General features: G+C 37.6%; 1 long non-coding RNA gene across 2 annotated transcripts in view; it reads right to left on the bottom strand.

Moving 5' to 3' along the window:
- Positions 1 to 20,514, bottom strand: part of LOC134728992 (uncharacterized) — a 233,260-nt gene that overhangs the window by 158,182 nt on the left and 54,564 nt on the right. For both annotated transcript variants that reach the window (XR_010109829.1, XR_010109830.1), the window contains exon 2: positions 3,809 to 3,873. This is a non-coding gene — a long non-coding RNA (uncharacterized LOC134728992). The remainder of the gene's footprint in view (positions 1 to 3,808; positions 3,874 to 20,514) is intronic.

The raw sequence follows: 20,514 nt of genomic DNA, 5'->3' as shown, positions 1-20,514 counted from the left end.
AACACGCTGTATAGACATAAATAATTGAAATAAGATATTCATGGAAATGTCTGGATTTCCCATAAAGCAGAGCCTGAAGCAGCACTGTGTGCTATTGCTTGGCTGGCCAGCCCTGGAGGGCAGGAGTGATGGACAAGGGGAGTGAGGCAGAGAAAGTGAAACAGGCAACTAAGAATGCAGCTGATTTCTGGGTCTGGAGAACGTCCTAGAAAAAGTCACTTTGTCTCAGTTCAGTGAGGTGGATGAGGGAAGAAGTAATCTACTGTTCTCATCTCCCACTGGTCAAAGTTTCGCCCTGCTGGGCATCCGTCAATTTCCTAGCACTTCCAGGTTGAAGTTGTACAAGCTGCAATAGGGTCTTGCTTGTTGATGTTCACTTCTTCACATCAACAGAAATACTAGGGAGGTGGAGGATTATGTAGCCTAGGCAGGAGGTGAGGTGGGGGCAGGTGGCACTTCCCCGCAATTGGTGGGAGCCCATGTGCAGCAAGGCACCAGTAGCAGCTGGAACCAGAGACAGGCAAGAGAGACAGGATCTGAAGTCATTGGTGATATGTGGTCTAATGGGTCACTGGTGAATTTTAAATGATACTTTCCAGACTATGACCTGCTGTACATAATGTAACAATGTAAATAGGGAGCTATGTGTCAGTGCAGTTGGGCAATAGTTAGGGTTCTCCAGAGAGAAACAGCAACAGTAGAATGGATGGATGGATGGATGGATAGATAGATAGATAGATAGATAGATAGATAGATAGATAGATAGATAGATAGATGAGGGGATTAGTTAGGGGAATTGGCTCATGTAATTATGAAGGTTGAGAAGTCCCACAACAGGCTGTGTACAAGCTGGAGACACAGGGATTCAGCAATATGGCTGGCTCAGTACAAATTTGAAAGCCTCAGAATCACAGAAGCTGATGGTGTAACTCTTAGTCTGGAGCCGAAGGCCTGAGAACTTGGGAGGTGGGGTTGGTAGACTACTAGTGAAAGTCCTGGAGTCCAGAGGCTGGAGAATCTCAAGTATGGGTGTCTAAGGGCAAGAGAAGAAAGATGTTCTAGCTCCATGAGAGAGAAAGAAAAATTTCCCTTTCCTCTGCTTTTGTTCTATCCAGGCCCTCAGCTGATTGGATGGTGTCTGCCCATCTTGAGGGCAGATCTTCCCCATTCAGGCCATTGACTCGCATGCCAATCTCCTCCAGAAACACCCTCACTGATACATCCAGAAATAATGCTTTGCCAGCTGAGACAGTAGAATCCTTACCTGCACTCTTTCATAGGAGTAGCTGCAAATTCTATATGACTATGAAGTTTAGGTAAAATTATCTTTTCTCCTAAAGGAACACAATCCAATAAAATTTTGTTTCATAAACTCTATAAGTAAATTAAATTTTCAGAAATGGGTTCTTATTAGATAATCTGTCTTTCATTCTTTCTGTCCTTTGTTTTTTCTTGCAATTTGTAAGAAATTTCCTTGACATTTAAGAAGTGACTGTAATAAACAAAAGGGAAAATGTATTTTGAAAAGCTAAAACACATGAGTGGCTACTAATTGGAACCTTTGCGTTTTAGCTTTCTGGCATACCCGAGGACATTTTCTAGCAGGGATTATTTATTTCCCCTGGATTTTAATTTCTTTTATGATGATTTGGCTATTTGTTACCCTACCGAAGGCACTGGGATTGAAGAATGAGGGTCATTTAAGTGACTGAAAATAAATCTTTAAGTTATACTCCCCCCACCCCCACCATAGAAATATCATGAGGCCTAGGGTGTCACTTAGAATCGTTACTATGTTGGGAAGACTTCATTGGCTCCCACTGCTTGGCTTTCTCCAGCAATCTTGGTAAACAGCACCTATTCATCTGGATGGAATGGACAGAAGCTCATATAGGAAACTGGGTTATCCTTGCAAAGGCCTAAATGAGATGATTGCCACTGGAAAGCACCAATTAAATTGAATGTTATAAGGGTGACAAGGCCAGGAACTGTACTGTGACCTAACAGATGCCCTCAGTGTGTGCTGTGAATTATGCCACAAGATTCCTAGCTGTGAGGTTTTCTCTTACCCGTGGACTATGGGTTGTACGATGCCGCACACTGGAGGCAGGATCCATAATATGGAAGTGAAAAGCCTGGGATTTTGTGTAGGTGGAGCTTGGTTTGAATAGCAGTTTTTCCTGTTTAAAATTAATCCCCAACAACCTCTGTTATCACATTGTTATTCCTATCCTTTACCTACCTTGCAGAGTTGCAGAGAGGATGAATGTGGTAATACAGTTAAAATTCTTGAGAGCCCTCAACAAGTGGTTGTTGTCATAAAGTTATTAAAAACCCAAATTTACTTAGATACTTCAAAAGCAAACAACCAAACTCATGCCTTTAGCAGTTTTTAAGGTTTTGATTCAATTCCTCCCTTTGTACAAAAAAATAAAGAGAAAAACAACATTGCTGCCAAACAGGCAATAATCAGCGTCACAACCTTGAAAGATGCTTTTTAATTTATCATTTTCCACTTGCACTGAGAATACATTCACAAGATGAAAGAGCAGATAAAACATTTCCTTTGCTATTGAGATAATAGCAGCCACAATGATGTCCTATAGCCCAGCCTCAACTCTCCTGACAAACTTTAAAACATACTACAGACTCCATTGTTAAAGAACATGTATGCAAAATCAAGAAACCCAACACGTTTCAAAGTAAACCTTTGCCCTACCACTTGCTGTCAATTCTTTTTTTCTTGCTCAATGAATCCCAGAGCTAGCTCTGGAATTACATGTTAATATCAAATCCCCATTTTGCAACACAACCTTTCCTTCTGCCCCTGAAAACCACTCAATGGATTCCCTTTGCACTTAGGATAAAATTTGAGCTCCTTTACATGAATTCCAAGGCTGTCCACAGTTGTGCCCTTCCCACATCATCAAACTCTAGTTCATAGCAGATGTTCAGTAAATAGTTGATGTCTGACTAATGATCTTTCTCTAGTTAATTCACCCCATGCTGTGTACTCTAGTCATATTATACTCCTTTATGACACTCATCCTCCCAAACACACTCATAAGTCTAGGTCACAGCACATGCTGTGAACTCTGCCCCTCTCCTTCTAGCCACACTCCATCCCCCTTTTGCCTTCTATACTCCTCAAGACTTGGTTTAGATGTTATTTCAAGGAAGTATTCTCTGATTGCTGGTCTAGAATAGGTCCTTCCTCTATAAATGCCTTATAGAATTTCTCACCATTTCCACTATTTCGGTTTATGGTAATCATAGGTTTATTATGTGACTTTCTGCTATGCAACAAACTCCTGGTACATAGCTGTATGAATCATGGCTTTTTATTTTATGTATTTTGATGCTTTGACATCTGGGACAGTGTTATCACTGGAGGCATGGCCCCTTTAGGGTTACCTAATTCCTAGAAATAAACTACTCCCAGCTCCTCTAATATGCAAGCCAACCAGTCCAGAGGCAGCACCTTAGATCACCTTCTCTAGCAGGCTCTCACACTCAGGATCATTTCTAATCACTCAAAGCCAGGTACCATACAATGAGGGACAGCTCTTCTGCCCAGAGCCTGCTGAACTTATTGAAACCTGAACTTTCTGCCCCGTGCTTCTCCTAACAAAAACCACATTAAAGACTCTTGCTACATTTTCACCAGCCCCCTCTGCCTCCTGTCAGACCCCAGTGCTTCCGTGTGGCCCCATGAGGTGGCCTGTCCCCTCCTCATGGGATATGTGAGTATAGCAAGCTATCTTTTCAACAGCAGTTCTCTTCATGCTTAAAAAATAATGAAACTTACATTTTAAGGCAGCAGAGATTTAACTTCTTTTTTTCACGTTGAATTTCCAGTCCCTACTATGGTACCTGTAAAGGTAATAAATGCCAAATAAATAAATAAATGAACACACACACATATACGTATATACACGAACACATTTCAAGTATTATTTATGTAATCAACTATGATAAACAAAATGTATAATATTTATATATAAGATGTTCACATTTCATTCACTAAATATGTAAAATGTGAATGTTTTGATAGCAATCGGAACTTACTTCTCTTTGCCTAATTTCTATTATTTATAGTTTTTACATTTTCTTTTAAATTGTGTACTTTGAACATTGTAGTTTGCTTGTAACAGAACTACCCTTGTTCCCAAGTTAGAAACTTAATTCTTAATTCTGAGTTTGATTGCTCTTAGACCTTCATCCTTTGACAAAACGTTTGGTTGAGAATAAAATGTATTTTGTACTGACATATAAATACTGTTCACTATGATTATAGTTAAATAAAATTAAATGTAACTGCAACTGTCTTGTGATCTGACATAGTTGTGGGTGATTTACATGTAGAAATATTTTAGGAGATGAATAAAAGCAAGGACAGTCTATTTTGGACGTTCGGGTTGGCAACATTCATATCTCTGCTGGTCACACCTGCCATATGTTGGCTTCTCTTTTCCTCCAACTGTTTTCTTTCCTAAGAGTGACTTCGAGGCAGGAGACATCACTTCCCACTTCTGGACCTGGGAAATGCTCATGTTTGCATATCAAGCAGTTTGCCATTTTCCTGAAGTATTTCAATTCTGTGTTTTAGTCTCAGTATTCTTTCTTGTGATAGCTGAAATATTCATCAACTGAGCCACTTCCTCCAAGTGCCAAAAAGCAAATGTTTTTGTTCCTTCAAATTTCTGTATCATGGGAATTTCTAGCTCCTGAGGGAGGCTGGCATGAGTGGATGGCCCACCTTCTTTAGTGTTCACGCTCAGGGCCACTATCTACCATTTCCAATCCCTCCAAGCCAGGTACCAGACAACTACAGATGTCCCTCTGCTGAACTTATTCAAACTAATCCTATTCAAACTAAGCCAATCCTAAACCTGCTACCCTGGATTTGAGTTGTTTGAGAAGGCAAAATGAAACTCTTAAGACCACACCACAGGCAAAAGGAAAACTCTATTGCCTGTACCCAATAAAATGAACTTTATATCTGTAAGACCAGACCCAAAACAGAGTTATGTGCTGGGTAAGGCTGTTAGCAGTACAAACAGGAGCATGCTATTGGAGCTTCTTTCCTCTCTAATTTTTTGAACCCAAACATTGTCGATAACCTAATATCCCCCAAAGGTAAAGATTAATATTCCAGTTACCAACCAAAACATTATTTCCTAGGTTTCTCAGAATGATTTTCCTTGCTCCTTTCCATTTTCTATCTAACTCTCATTTTTCCAGTCTTCTTCTCTTTTGATGCTGTCTGCTTGATACCTATTCAATATGTATAAAGTAATTCCTTTAAAGTTTTAGCTACTTTAAATAATTAAAACAAAATCTCTTGGGGCAAGAAGGAGTAATAAAAATGCAAGTCATGATTTTCACTTTTAATATAATTATAAATAAAACTAATATGAATAAGAGCCACTAAACCCACTGGGATGTTTTGTCTACTACCAAAGGGTTTTATTAGGGGTATTGCATTTTTAACATTGCCCCATTTGTGCCTCAGAACAGTGTCTCTAGGTATTATACATTCATCAGCTTAGGTAACTATATATAACTACACATGCTGGGATTAATTAACATAGAACTTAACAAAATTGCCTAGGGGAGTCAAGACAGAACCAACATATCACAACATCCAACCAATTCATCATCTGAAAACACAGAAGTAAAACTAGGTAAGAAAAGATGTCCAAGACAGGAAAGGGGTATGCTATAAGTATGGAATACTCTGAGATAATTGAATCTTAAATGCAGAAATTTTTGACAAAGTGACTGTAGCCTCAATCACGGTCCCGTAGGATGTCATTTGGGACATGCGTCTATCCCTTACCAAGATTTTTATTGATAGTGATGGGAAGTGGGAGGAGAATTAAATCCACAAAATTAAATGTAAGCTATATACCAGAAGCTTTGAAAGCAACCAAATTAAAAAGATGTGTGATTACGAATTCACCCTGCATCTGAGACAGGCTTGCTACTCTGGACTTCCCTGCTTCCTCCTCACTTCATCCAATCCACTTCACTGAGACCACAGTTTCTAGACTTTGCCCTGCTGGCTAAAAAGTACTTTTTCAGCCTTGGCCTGTAACAGAGATTGCTAAGTACTAATAGTATTCATTTTCTTCTGTTTTATTTATTTATTTAATTAATTTATTTATTTTTGCCCTTGTAGAAGAACCTCAGATTTCTCTGAAGAGACAGTGAGCCAATCTAAATTCTTCAACACCTTAAAACAGGTTTGGCCATGTGACTGGCCAATAAGATCTAAATGAAAGCCTCTTAGTCCTTTTTGAAAGGTTATGGAAGCTGAGACTGCCTGTGTGGGAGATGTAATGGCTGGAATCCCTGCAGCTATTGCAGACTAAGAGGTACATGGATAATGGAAAACATTTGTGTAGAAGTAGAAAACTCTAAGGAGCTTAGGCCCTGGTGGTACTATGCAGAGCCATCAAACAGCTTTAAACTGCTCTTCCCAGAATGCTATTATATAGGAGAATGAAATCTTAGTTGTTTAAAGCAGTATAATAATCCTTTTTCAGCTATTGGTAGCAGCTGAAAGCAATTTCAAACTAATATCAACCCTGGTTTCGAAATTCTTTGTCTTTGTAGCCTAAAAGCCTACATTCATTTCAAAAACAGCCTTAAAGTGTTCACTTCCTATTTCCCACCTTTCCCAACCTTATCTATTTCCTCTGTAACCAGATCTCTGATTTCTTTTTTTCTGTGTTTGTGACTCTTCTGGGTAGACATGACTTTCTCTCTCGTTTTTTTTTTTTTGAAACAAGGTCTCGCTGTGTTTTCCAGGCTGGAATGCAGTGATGTTCTCTCTAAGTGCACAGTTTTTGCTGTCAGAAAGATGTGGGGTCAAATTTCTTGCTAATCATGTTATCTGGGACAATTCACTTTGTGTCTTTGTGTCTCTGTTTCCTCATCTGGTAAGTATGGCTGCCAATAGGGAGGGTTAGAGGAGAGCATACATGTAAAGAACTTAGAACTCAATAAATTAGTGCTCAATAAATTAAGCTATTATTTGAAATATTTTGACAAGGTTAGCACTCTCACTGTAAAATTTTATGGAGAATCATGAGTCTAGTCAGAGCTGTTTTACTTAATCAAGCAGGGCCCTGTCTATCCTAAATCTCTTCCCTGAGGTGATACCAGTAGGCTGTGTACTTGACAGCCAGTGCTTAAAGACATATGTCATGCCTTTCTTGAAGCTTTGTGTTTTTCCTCTGTGTGACTAAGGGGTCCCTATTTTTTTCAGACTTTTTTTCACATAACTTGCTTTAACAATGCTTAACACTCTGACTGAGTTGATGATACTAAATGAGGGAAAGGAGGGAAAGAATTTTGAGTAAGAAATATTAGAAATAATTAGTAGTGCAGGCCTTAAAGTCACTGGCTTTGGACTCAGGGGGACTTAATTGTGATTTTGAGTTTTTCTTTCATTAGCTGTGAGAGAACTATGCCACATAATTAATCTTTCCAAGCCTCAGCTTTTTTTTCACCTTTGAAGTGTAGATAATAATAGTTGTGCATAGATGTTAGTGATGAAGCTCAATTGAAATAATGCACGCGGACTACCTGGTGTGTGCCTGGAACCTCTCATATGCTCAATGAATCAGAACTATGAGCTCTGCTATGATTAAAAGTGATAATGCCAATAAAGAAAATCAATAATCACACATTATGGGAGACTGATAGTTTATCAATCTACTTAAGATCTTCCAGAAATGACAATTTATTTTTAAATATTTATTTCATTAGTTTACGGGGTGTAGCTGGTATCTGGTTACATGGATAAGTTATTTAGCGGTGATTTCTGTGATTTTAGTGTGCCTGTCACCCGAGCAGTGTACGCTGTACCCAGTAAGTATCCTTTTATCCCTCACACTCCTCCCAACCTTCATTCCGGAGTCCCCAAAGTTCTTTATGTCTTCTTAGGCCTTTGCATCCTCATAGCTTAGCTCCCACTTTAACTGAGAATATACAATCTTTGGTTTTCCATTCCTGAGTTGCTTTACTTAGAATAATAGCCTCCACCCAGCTCCAAGTTGCTACAAAATGCATTATTTTGTTCCTTCTTATGGCTGTGTACTGTTCCATGGTGTATATATGCCACATTTTCTTAATCCACTTATTGGTTGTTGGGTCACTTAGGTTGGTTCCATATCTTTGCAGTTGTAAATTGTGCTGTTATAAACGTGCATGCGCATGTGTCTTTTTCATATAATGACTTCTTTTCCTTTGGGTAGATACCCAGCAGTGGGATGGCTGGATTTAATGGTACTTCTACTTTTAGTTCTTCAAGGAATTGCCATACTGTTTTCTATAGTGGTTGTACTAATTTACATTCACACCAGCAGTGCAAAACTGTTCCTTTTTCACTGCATCCACACCGACACCTATTGTTTTATGACTTTTTAATTATGGCCATTCTTGCAGGAGTAAGATGGTTATCTCATTGCAGTTTTAATGTGCAAGCAAGGACAATTGACACAATGGTATAAAAGGTGTTAAGAAATGGAGCAATAAGAAAGATTAGCATGTTCATAACTGCAAAACTTTTGGAAAGCTAGAGAAACGGAAATTCATGCCTGAGTTAGCACTTGCATCAGGATCATTTCTTCATTTTGTTTTCCCTACATTCACCTGTTTTAGATTGATTTATATGAGGTTTGAGGAGAAAATGTTTTGGAAAATCTTTTGAAGATAATAAAATCTATGTATTTATTATTTAAAAATAAATAGAAAATAAGTAGAAAGATCAATAGACTTAGAGAGATAAAGGATGATAAAAATGTAGTTGAAATGATATAAACCTGAATTATTAAGGAGAAAAGAGAACATTATGGTTTTGTTTGACTTATTAGAATGAAACTAGGCTGGAGGAAGGGGCTCAGCTGCACTATATACTAGCACAACCTCTAGGGCATATAGAGAGCAAAAATTTTGACTATGTAAAAGATAAATACATATCAGTGTTCTCTGATGGCTTTCAAGTTGCATAGTCAACACTCCAAAGGAAAGGTAGAGAAAGGACTTCCCAAGACCTCTTTAAAATACCTGCTAAAGATACCTTTGAACAAGAAAACCTTAAGTTTCGTATCTCAAGAGAAACTTTCAGAAAGGAACCGTTTGCTTCTTGGAAAACTGAAGGAGATTTTGGATTCCCTTATGCTACAGCAGACTGACAGGGCAGCCCCCAGAGGGATAGAACTGGTGATTCCTGGAGAAGAATCTCAGTATGAACTCCTGGGCTGGTGGGATCGAAGAGTTACAGGACGGGAAGATGGGAACTCAGTTCAAACCATTCAAGCTCCTCTCACACTGGCAGCAGTTCCAGCAAAGTAAAATGTTTAATGTTATCATTAAACATTCTGGGCAGAGCTTGAAGAGCAGAGAGATACTAAATAGAAACAATGACAAAGAGAATCCGTATAGGAATTTGCTTATTCCTCTGAACAAGAAGGTTGCTCTCCCCTAATCTGTATAATCAACAATAATGAACGATCAGGGAAAGCCAGAAGAGGATTTTATTAGTCTATTTTCTTACTGTTATGAAGAAATACCCAAGACTGGGTAATTTATAAAGAAAAAGAGGTTTATAATCTGTATATCAACAATAATGAAAAATCAGGAAAGCCAGAAGAGGATTGTATTAGTCTATTTTCCTACTGCTATGAAGAAATACGCAAGACTGGGTAATTTATAAAGAAAAAGAGGTTTAATGGACTCACAATTCCACAAGGCTGGGGAGGCCTCACAATCATGGTGGAAGGGGAAGGGGGAGCAAATGCACATCTTACATTACGGCAGGCAAGAGAGCATGTGCAAAGGAACTGTCCTTTATAGAACCATCGGATCTCATGAGACTGACTTACTATCATGAGAATAGCACAGGAAAACCTGTCCCCATGATTCAGTTACCTCCCATGGGGTCCTTCTCACAACAAATGGGGATTATGGGAACTACAATTCAAGATGAGATTTGGGTGGGGACACAGCCAAACCATCTCAAGCGTGAAATTGGCATGTAGCAAATTTTTATTCTAACCTTATGATGGTACAATTTGAAGCTGTTTACTATGAAAATCTTTATACCTTCACAATAATATGGAGTACAATGAGTCTCAAATACCTGTATCACAGCATCAAAAACCACTCACATGTTGCCACCCTTGATTCATCTATTTCCTACTATCTTTTATTTTGCCTACTGGGGTATTTTAAAGTAAATCCAAAGCATCATACAAATTTATGCTAAACATTTCATCATGAATATTTTATATCTATCTATTTAGCTATCTACTGTCACATGTAACAAATTTTAAAATAATTACTTAATATTATCTAACACGAATATTCACACTTTTCCAACTGTCTTAAAAAAATCATTTTATCTTTCTTATTTTATTTTTTATTTATTTATTTTTTTTTTGAGACAAAGTCTCGCTTTGTTGCCCAGGCTGAAGTGCAGTGGCACAATCTCGGCTCACTGCAACCTCTGCCTCCCGGGTTCAAGCAATTATCCTGCCTCAGCCTCTCAAGTAACTGGGATCATAGGCGTGTGCCACCAGGCCTGACTAAATTTGTATTTTTAGTAGAGACAGGGTTTCGTCATGTTGGCAAAGCTGATCTCGAACTCCTCATCTCAGGTGATCCACCCGCCTCAGCCTCCCAAAGTGCTGGGATTATATGCATGAGCCACTGCAACTGGCCAAAAAATCATTTTATAATTGGGTTGTTTAAATACGAATCCAACAACATTTACTCCTTTTATTTAGTTGTTACATTTTTTATACTTCTTTCATGCATTTATTGAAGAAATTAGATTAATTGTCCTCTAGATTTTTTTCCATCTGTTATTGTTTAACTTGTTCCTTGCTCACCTGCATTTCTTGTAGCCTAGAGATTTCATTTAAAGCTTGCTTTTTCAAAAAATAAATAATACTTTAATTGTGATGCTGTGACATTATATTTATATTAAACCTCCTTCAAAGGCAAATAATGTCTGACATTTCTATTTTGATGGGTCCAGGTGGGTAACAGCCTGATCCCTTCATTATCGAGTTCCCCATTACTTTTATCTAATAGTTTACTATTGACTTATGGAGATTGAATGAACTGGTTATTTCGTTCTTTTTTCCTATTTCTAAAATTTCTTTGCATTGTCAGTTGGATTTCCATATAGAAGAATTTCCCTTATCTATCAGATGACTTGGCTACCTTGAAACACAGTTCACACCAGGCAGTAACGAAAAGTTAGCATTTTATATTCTTTCCCTTTAATTCATCAACTTAAAGAGTAGTGAGTAGGTGACCTAGCAGACTCTGATAATATTCACAGAGTTTTGTTTTTCTCTTGCTATTTTTAAAGTATTATCAATTTATGATTTTAACAAATTGCTTGACATTTAAATTGGTCACAATCATTATTAATGATAATCAATCATAAACAATTTAATCATAAAAAATTTAAGGTTGGGCGTGGTGGTTCACACCTGTAACCCCAGTACTTTGAGAGGCCAAGGTGCATGGATCACCAGAGGTCAGGAGTTCAAGACCAGCCTGACCATCATAGTGAAACCTTGCCTCTACTAAAAATACAAAATTAGCCGGGCATTGTGGTGCATGCCTGTAATACCAGTTGCTTGGGAGGCTGAGGCAGGAGAATCGCTTGAAGCTGGGAGGCAGAGGTTGCAGTGAGCTGAGATCGCACCATTGCACTCCAGCCTGGGCAACAAGAGTGAAACTCTGTCTAGGAAAACAAAAAACAAAACAAAACAAAACAAAAGAATTCAAATACATGAAAGGTGAAAACATGCAATAATGAATGCCCATGATCCCAGAATCAAGCTTCAACAATTGCAGACTCATAGCTGAACTCATGCCATCTGTATATCCTCACTGGTCCTCCAACCATTTGTTGAAGCAATTCCAAGGCATCATAGGAAATGTTTCTAAATGATAAGGCTTTCATCCAAAATATGTAATCATGATATCACTACCACACTCAAAAATCTAATTCTTTGATAACCTCAAATAATAAAGTTACCATCAAATTTTCTAAATTATCTCTTAATCTCTTTTATTTTTTTTAATAATTTACTTGTTCGAATAATGACATAAATAAGTCCCAAATAGGTCAATGGTTGATGTATATCTTTTACTTCTTTTTTAATGTACAAGTTCATAAGCTTCTCTTATTTTTTTCCCCTTGCAACTTACTTGTTCAAAGAACTGAGTCATTTGTCCTGAAGAATTCCCTAATACCTGGATTTTGTGGTCTATATCCATATTAAGTTTTTTTGCTTTTAATCACCTGTCAATATTTCAGTATGTAACTCTACAAGAATATTTTTATTGAGAGTTAAATTTTAGTGACACTTTCACTCCTAAGATAATTTATAATAATTCTAAAATATCAAATATTTACATTGCTTATATATTCTCAATTGCTTACAATTTCTCATCTTTTTAAAGCAGAATCCAAACATATTATATACATTGGGATGCATTGATATATCTCTGTGTCTCTTTATTGCACTTATCCCCCTCTGGCACTTACTTGTTGGATATTCAAGGTTACTATTCTGTGGAGTTTCCCACAGTCTCTATATGGATCACGTCATGTCTGTGGTGTTAACATACATTATCTCCTGTATTTCCTGTCAATTGGTGGCTAGATTTATAGGTTTAATCAGAGTCAGATTAGATTTATTTTTTTCTATTGGGTAAGAATGTTTCATTGGTAGCATTGTGTACTTCTATTTAAAGGCACTTGGTATCTGTTTGCTTCTCTTCATGTTAAGAAATATTCATGCTCAGTGTATTCCCTAATTGTACACTGAGCATCAATGGATAAATAGATCCATTAGTCCATTAGAAGATACAAAATTGCAATATTCTAATTTTTAAAATTTCTTTTCTTTTTATTACTTGGAACATGTCTACTGAAAGACACTCCCCTCATCAACTGCGGGGTACACTGTGGTACTTTTCAAATAGGAAAGGGAGGATAAATGCTTGGTACTTTCTCCTTGTTAACTGCTTTGCTAAATAAGGTGGTTTCTTCTAGCATTATCAAATCTTTTGCTCATTTTTTTCTATTAGCTTATTGGTCTTTACCTTCTTTACTTTTAGGAACTCTTTGTATATTAGGAATATTATTTATTTAATGTAATTTAAATATACTTTTTTGTCAATTATCTTTTATACTATTCACTATGCATTTTAAAAAATATTAGTAAAAAGTATCTACATTTTCTTTTATTTTCTCTGGCATTTGAGTCATAGTTCTAAAAGTTTTCCTATTCCTAGGGTATAATGGAATTCACTCATATTTTTTTCTTAGTGTTTCTATGGCCCCTTTTTATTAAAAATATTAATTCCTTGAGTCATTTGGAATTGATTTGGCTATACTATGTGAGGTGTATATCAAATTTTTACCTTTTCAAATAACAGTGGCTCAAACTTCATCTATTTTAAAAGTCCACGTGATGGTGTTTTATAAAGTCTCAGTAATATCTCACTAATTATATGAATTGATGAATTGAGTCATTAATACATTCCTGCCTTAAATCTTTGTTTAATTCTGACTAAGTGGAATACAAATATATAACATAAATTAGACAATTCATTTGGAAAAATATTATCCCGAACCTTCAATTAAACTGGCTTTTCTTAAAAATATTTTCAGGACCTTTTAATGCAAGAGAATTTTATAAACACTTTCTTATTTCTTCTTCATATGAACTCTCTGTTACTAATTGCCTCACTTTACACTTATGAAGAAACTGACTTTTACTGAAACTTGTCGTCTGTCACATTGCTCTCGAGTTAGGCCACTTGAACTTTAGCAGTGATATCTTGCAAGTAGTTGGGGAAGCATTTATTTATTTATCTATCTGTCACTTTTTGATCTAACATCAGAAAGAAACATTGCTCTGAGGTCTCTATCTACATTGTGTTTGCCATTATCATGAGTAAGAAAATAAAGAAGAGGTGAAGATAAGTTCAACGTTGGGCATTTTGATTTGCAGTGCTTGTGGAACATCCATGTGAAGGAAACCCAGCGGGGGCCTGCACATGGCTTGGAACATACGATTTCCATGGCTTACTCCTGCGAATGGCCATAGTGCTAGATTTATAATTGTCAATTTGTTTTAGATATTGAACATTATACGAAAAGCAGTATCTAAATGTATACAATACACCAAAAAAGCAATTTTTTGGATTGTCTGTAACATCTACTTCTAGATTCTCCATTTCCACTCACTGGCAAAGGTTGTTAGATGTTGAGGGGAAGGGTTGAGTGAGTTGCCAATTAAGTACAACAGTAACCTTCCGGTTTGAGTTTCTTCTGAGCTAACAGGATATGATTGAATATGCAGTAAGTTCAAAGATTGCTTTCTCTGTTAGGGTTTCCTTAGACTGAAATTGGTGTGCAGAAGCAGCTTTTCATTCCTCATTATGTAGACAAGAGAGAGGAATCTTTAACTTTATAGGCATTGCTTGGGGCTCTTTTTAGTCACTAGTGTCATGGAATTGGTCAGGCCTGAGCCCTAGTTGTTTTGTATTTAATCTACTCAGGTGCTATTGGGGTCCTATTGTCCCTTGGGGTGTCCCACTGGCCGCTGATAAATTCCCTGGTCCCTACCGTATTTTTTCACTTTGGGAGCGTCTCCGGATATTGCAGCATCTGTAGCCTGACTCTATGTGTATTCAGACTATCAGTTGTCTTTGGATCTATGTGGAGCCTGGGAAATCTTGGCTGCTTTTTGTGAACCACTAGAGAGTGTCCACGACTTTGAGAGGAGTCCCTCTGTGCCACTCATATGGTCACCTTCCTCAATCAGTTTGCCCTCCCACAAAAATATTTTGTAAACACCCCTCATCTTTTGGGTTTCCTCTCAATTTATCTGAGGTTTCTACCTTGCTAGAAATCCCCTCTTCCCCATGTCTGTCAACTACATCCAGTCCAAAGAAGCAAGGCTCAAAGAGGTGAGGGAACTGGAACCCTGGAGATCCTTTGTTTCTTCCTCACCCGCTATCTGTCCTCTGGACCCGGGCCTCCACCCCAACCAGAAAAGCTTCTACTTCCTCTTTCCAGAGTGAGAACAACTATATTGCACTTCCTTCCTTCTTTACCAATTGACTTTGTTCTGGATGATGCATCCCTTTCCTTCTTTAGATTACTACACTTATTACTAAATTCATGGTTTGGTAATAATGACACTAGTCCCTGCAGGAAAATAAAACAAAGGTAAAAGAAAGAAAAAAAACCCATAAATACATAGATCACTGATAGAAAAAATAGATTGCCAAGGATTTTAAAAATATTTTATTATATAAAGTAGAAGTCTATAATTGCTTAGGATTCAACCTAGAAAAATATCAGAAAACAAATCTAAAGGTCAGCAAAAGGGCAGGAGGAAAAAGAGAGAGAAATAAAATAGTCAGAAAATTTGGAACTAGAGAAATGGGAGAGAAACGAGAAGGCAACAGCATTCTAGAATATAAGGGAATGGAGTTCTTGGAGAAAAGGAGAATAGCAAGTACTTTTAAATGCTGCAGAGAGGTCAGCCAGTTGAGATATTCTTTTTGCACAGGGAAATAATGTGGCTTAAATGTGGTCTGGTTACTGAAACATTTGGGTTTAGAAGCCTAATTGAGTTATGTATAGTAATACCATGAAAATAATTCCGCCTGAAATGAGCGAGTGACTTAGGTTTCAGTTCAAACTTTTTAAACAACTAGCTGTGTAGTCTTGAAAAAGTTCATTAGCCTCTCTGGGCCTCCTTTTATAAAGACAGAATTAATCAGATGATGTCTCAACTTTTTTTAGCTTTAAAAGTCTGTGAATCTAGGAAGGAACATTTCTCCAGGCAAATGGAGAAAAATAAAAAGATCATATTGCCAGTACTAAATTATCTGCTCATACATTTCTTCCCTTTTTCTTAAATTAAGGACACACGTATTAATAGTAAAACTGACATGACAACATCATTGATAAAATGCTAACCATGTGCTTAGAAGTATGTTAATTATTTCATGGACTTAAACCCATTCTGTAGACTTGAGTCCTGATATTTTAAAGTACAGAACATAAAAGAATTTAAATCTTAAAAAGATTTAAGAACAAGAATTTTAATTCAAAAACTCATTATTACAAAGTTCATTGTATGCATACTTAGGTGTAACTGAGATCCAGTCATAACCCATAGCATTGCTAAACCTTTTATCACTTTTATTCTTCCTTTTAATGTTTTTTTCTTATTTATTTATTTATTTATTTATTTATTTTTGAGTTGGAGTTTCACTCTTGTTGCCCAGGCTGGAGTGCAAAGGCACAATCTCGGCTCACTGCAACCTCCGCCTCCCAGGTTCAAGCGATTCTCCTGCTTCAGCCTTCCATGTAGCTGGGATTACAGGCTCGCGCCACCACACCCAGCTAAGTTTTTGTATTTTTAGTAGGGATGGGGTTTCACCATGTTGGCCACGCTGGTCTTCAACTCCTGACTTCAGGTGATCCACCCGCTTCGGCCTCCCAAAGTGCTGGGATTCCAGGCATGAGCCACCACGCCCGGCCAATGCTTTTTTTCTTGTTGTTGTATCACCATCAACGTTATGATTATTTGCCTTTTTTCCTTTAATCTGATTTTTTACTTAAATATTTATTTGGAAGGGAAATCTTTCTTCACTATAATATAAACCAATGCTACTTTCCATAAAATGTAATACACAAAAACTATATATTTACATACTAGAAATATTATAAAAACAAAACAATGTAATTACATCTTAACTAGATTATATTTACCTGCCCTCTCTTTGTTTAAAAAAAAAAAGATGTATTGCAGAGCCCAGTTGCTTTTTTTGTTGTTGTTTTTGTTTTTGTTTTTGAGATGGAGTCTCGTTCTGTTGCCCTGGCTGGAGTGAAGTGGTGTGATTTTGGCTCACTGCAACCTCTGCCTCCTGGTTTCAAGCTATTCTCCTGCCTCAGCCTCCCGAGTAGCTGGGACTACAGGCACATGCCACCATGCCCGGCTAATTATTTTTATTTTAGTAAAGACAGGGTTTCACCATGTTGCCCAGGAGTGAGCCACCATGCCTGGCCCAGAGCCCAGTTTTAACAAGAATCTAGCTAAGACATTTTAGAAAGAATCTATCCAAGCTTGATAGCCATTCAAGACATGCTCTCACCTTGATATCCAACCAAGATCCTCCTAGTAATTTTCTATCCACTCCCTCACCCTGCTATTTGCTATAAATCACCACCTCTCTTTGTTGTATTTTAATTTGAATTCAATCTCTCTCCCCTATTACAATAGTCTCTCTCCCCTGTTGCAATAGTCTCAAATAAAGTTTTCCTTCCCTGATTTCAAAAAAAAAAAAATTAAAAAGATAAGTAAGTGCTGGAGAAATGTTTTAAAATAGCTCCAGCTGATACTTTTTTTATGAGGGGAAAATGTACTATGTTTAATGTTAGCTAATGCCTTGTCCCTATACCACAAGATGTCACATTTTTAAATGTGTGGTACATATTCCACATGTTCAGGACCCAATTTATGCACCTCTATAGATCCACTCAATCTCTTCTTTTCTGTGGTAGTAAATTCCCAGATCCTCCTGTCTCATCCTCAGATACCAGCAATTGCAGAAACCTACTCAAGAGGGTAAAGGCTAGGCTAATTGAGCCCTAATAGCTGCATTTCCCCAGTGGCTGCCACAAGGGACTTGGAAACACTACTCAGAATCATGAGAAAGTTACACCCTATGGGGCAGGCTTTGAATACTAAGAGCTAGCTGACACAAAGGAAGAAAGGAAGGAGGGAAGGAAGGAAGGAAGAAAGGAAGGAAGGAAGAGAGACAGAAAGAAAGAAAGAAAGAGAGAAAGAAAGGGAGAGAGAAAGAAAAGAAGGGAAGAAAAGAAGAAAGGAAGGGAGAGACAGAGAGAAAGAAAGAGAAAGAAAAGAAGGAAAGGAAGGAAGGAAGAGAAAGATACTAGACACACAGTAGTTCTGGGAGGTCTCTCTGGAGTAATCTCACAGAACCAAACAACCAGTTGTGTTTGTTTTTATTGAAAGCCTGTGTCCAGCTTGATAACGTATCACCTGTGCTTGTTTTCCTGATCTTACCTCATTTCTCCTTTTCCCTCACTCTGGCTACCTTGAGTTTTCACATCTCAATAAAGTATTTATTCATAGGCTTTGCCTCAATCTTTCTTCTTCTAGGCCATTTCCCATACTTAGGGGCCCAAAGAAATAACACATAGTTATGGGGAAATGCATGTAAAATGTGTGTGTTACAGGGGATTCCCAGTCAATTGTAGTTGGTTAGTACAGTGAAGATAAAAACACCATTTCTACTACTAAAGATTTTTTTTAACAACAGTTATCTTTTCCCAATTCTTTACACTCCACAGTGAGTAGTATAGGAAAAACAAATGTGTCTTCACACCCATATCCCTAAAGATTGATGCAATACCAAAAACATTTTGAAAACACTACACAGCCATTGAAAAGGACAAAATCATGTTCTCTGTAGCAACATGGATGCAGCTGGAGGCCATTATCCTAAGTGAATTAATGCAGAAACAGAAAACCAAATACTGCATGTTCTCACTTATAAGTGGGAGCTAAACACTGGGTACTCATGGATGTAAAGATGGGAACAGTAGACCCTGGGAACTACTAGAGTGGGGAGGGAGGGAGAGATGGAGGTGACACGGGTTGAAAAACTATTGCGTGCTATGCTCACTACCTGGGCAATGGGATTGTATTCATCCATTCTCACACTGCTATAAAGAAATACCTGAAACTTGGTAATTTATTAAAAAAAAGAGGTTTGATTGATTCACAGTTCTACAGGCTGTACAGGAAGCATGGCTGAGAAGCCTCAGGAAACTTACAATTATGGCAGAAGACAAAGGGGAAGCAAGCATGTCTTACCATAGCAGAGCAGAAGAGAGAGAGATAGGGAGAGAAGGGAGAAGTGCCACACACTTTTCAAACAATCAGATCTTGTGAGAACTCTATCTCAAGAACAGCAAGAAGGAAGTCTGCCCCCATGATCCAATCACTTCCTACCAGACCCCTCCTCCAACACTGGGAACCACAACTCAACATGAGATTTGGGTGGGGATACAGAGCCAAATCATATTAGAGATCATTTGTATTCCAAACCTCAGCATCATGCCATACACCCATGTAACAAATCCATATATGTACCCCTTGAATCTAAAATGGAATTTAAAATTATTTTTAAAAATATTTTGAGTACAAAAATAGCTGTTGAATGAACAAATTTTCAGAGGACTGTCTACCTGCAGAGGCAGAATGCTTCACTCCCCTCTTACTGAGGTTTCCCCTTTACCGTGTTGCTGCCATCTTTAGGCACACAACCCTGTACCACCAGGATGGCTCATCCACATTTCCCTTTACAGCAGGCCTGGTCCTGCTCTTCTCTTCATTAATCAGTGGAGTAATTCTTGGATATTGTAGTAAGGTCAAAGAGATCTACCCATCTGTACCTCCCTCTGAGACATTAGTCTTTCCTCCCTAATCCGAATACTGATCAATGACCTCTTCTTAATATTCAGTTAAAGAATTATGTTTTCCTTTCTTATCCCTGGAACATTAGTGTAGAACACCAGCCTTATATGACATGTTCACAGTATTTAAATGCAAATCCAACTTTTTACAGGATTTATATGTTTGCTTAACAGGGTAAGAGGTTTTCAAATGCTTAGATAATTTTAATGTTTTAGCAATTTATGGAAATCATGTGGCAAGAAGGTATATTTTGGTATACAAATAAAAATTGGAGGCATTATAAACCATTGAGAAGCTCTGATGAATTATCTTTTTCTAAAAGTATTGAGTTGTTCACAGCATGGTCTCAAATAATTTGCCTCTTTTTAAGAATAATAAAGAATAATATTTATTTCAAAACTATATTATGAAGACCTTTCAATTTGCAGAGCATTTTGTTAGAAGCAAGGAATACAAAGATAAATGAGTCTATCCCTGCCTTCACATAGCTTTTATTTTAGTAAGAAAAATAGACTGGAAAGGATATCTTCAATATAGTGAAGCAAGGTTTTTTTTTTTTTTGAGACGAAGTCTCACTCTGTCTTCCAGGCTGGAGTGTAGTGGTATGATCTTGGCTCACTGCAGTCTCCGCCTCCCGGGTTCAAATGATTCTCCTGCCTCAGCCTCCTGAGTAGTTGGGATTACAAGTGTGTGCTACCACACCCTGCTAATTTTTTTGTATTCTTTTGTATTTTTAGTAGACACAGAGTTTCACCATGTTGGCCAGGCTGGTCTCAAAGTCCTGACCTCAAGTGATCTGCCCACCTCAGCCACACAAGGTAAGCAAGTTTTATATCATGAATTTGAACTTGGTGTTGTGGGACTGCAGGAAGGAAGAAGTAAATCAAACAATCAGGAGAGGATGAGAGAAGCTGTCTGGAGGTTAGCAGAATTATGAGTTAGC

The sequence above is a fragment of the Pan paniscus genome, chromosome 15, assembly GCF_029289425.2.
Source record: "Pan paniscus chromosome 15, NHGRI_mPanPan1-v2.0_pri, whole genome shotgun sequence".
Classification (NCBI taxonomy): domain Eukaryota; kingdom Metazoa; phylum Chordata; class Mammalia; order Primates; family Hominidae; genus Pan; species Pan paniscus.
This window is presented reverse-complemented; position numbering and strand designations above follow the sequence as displayed.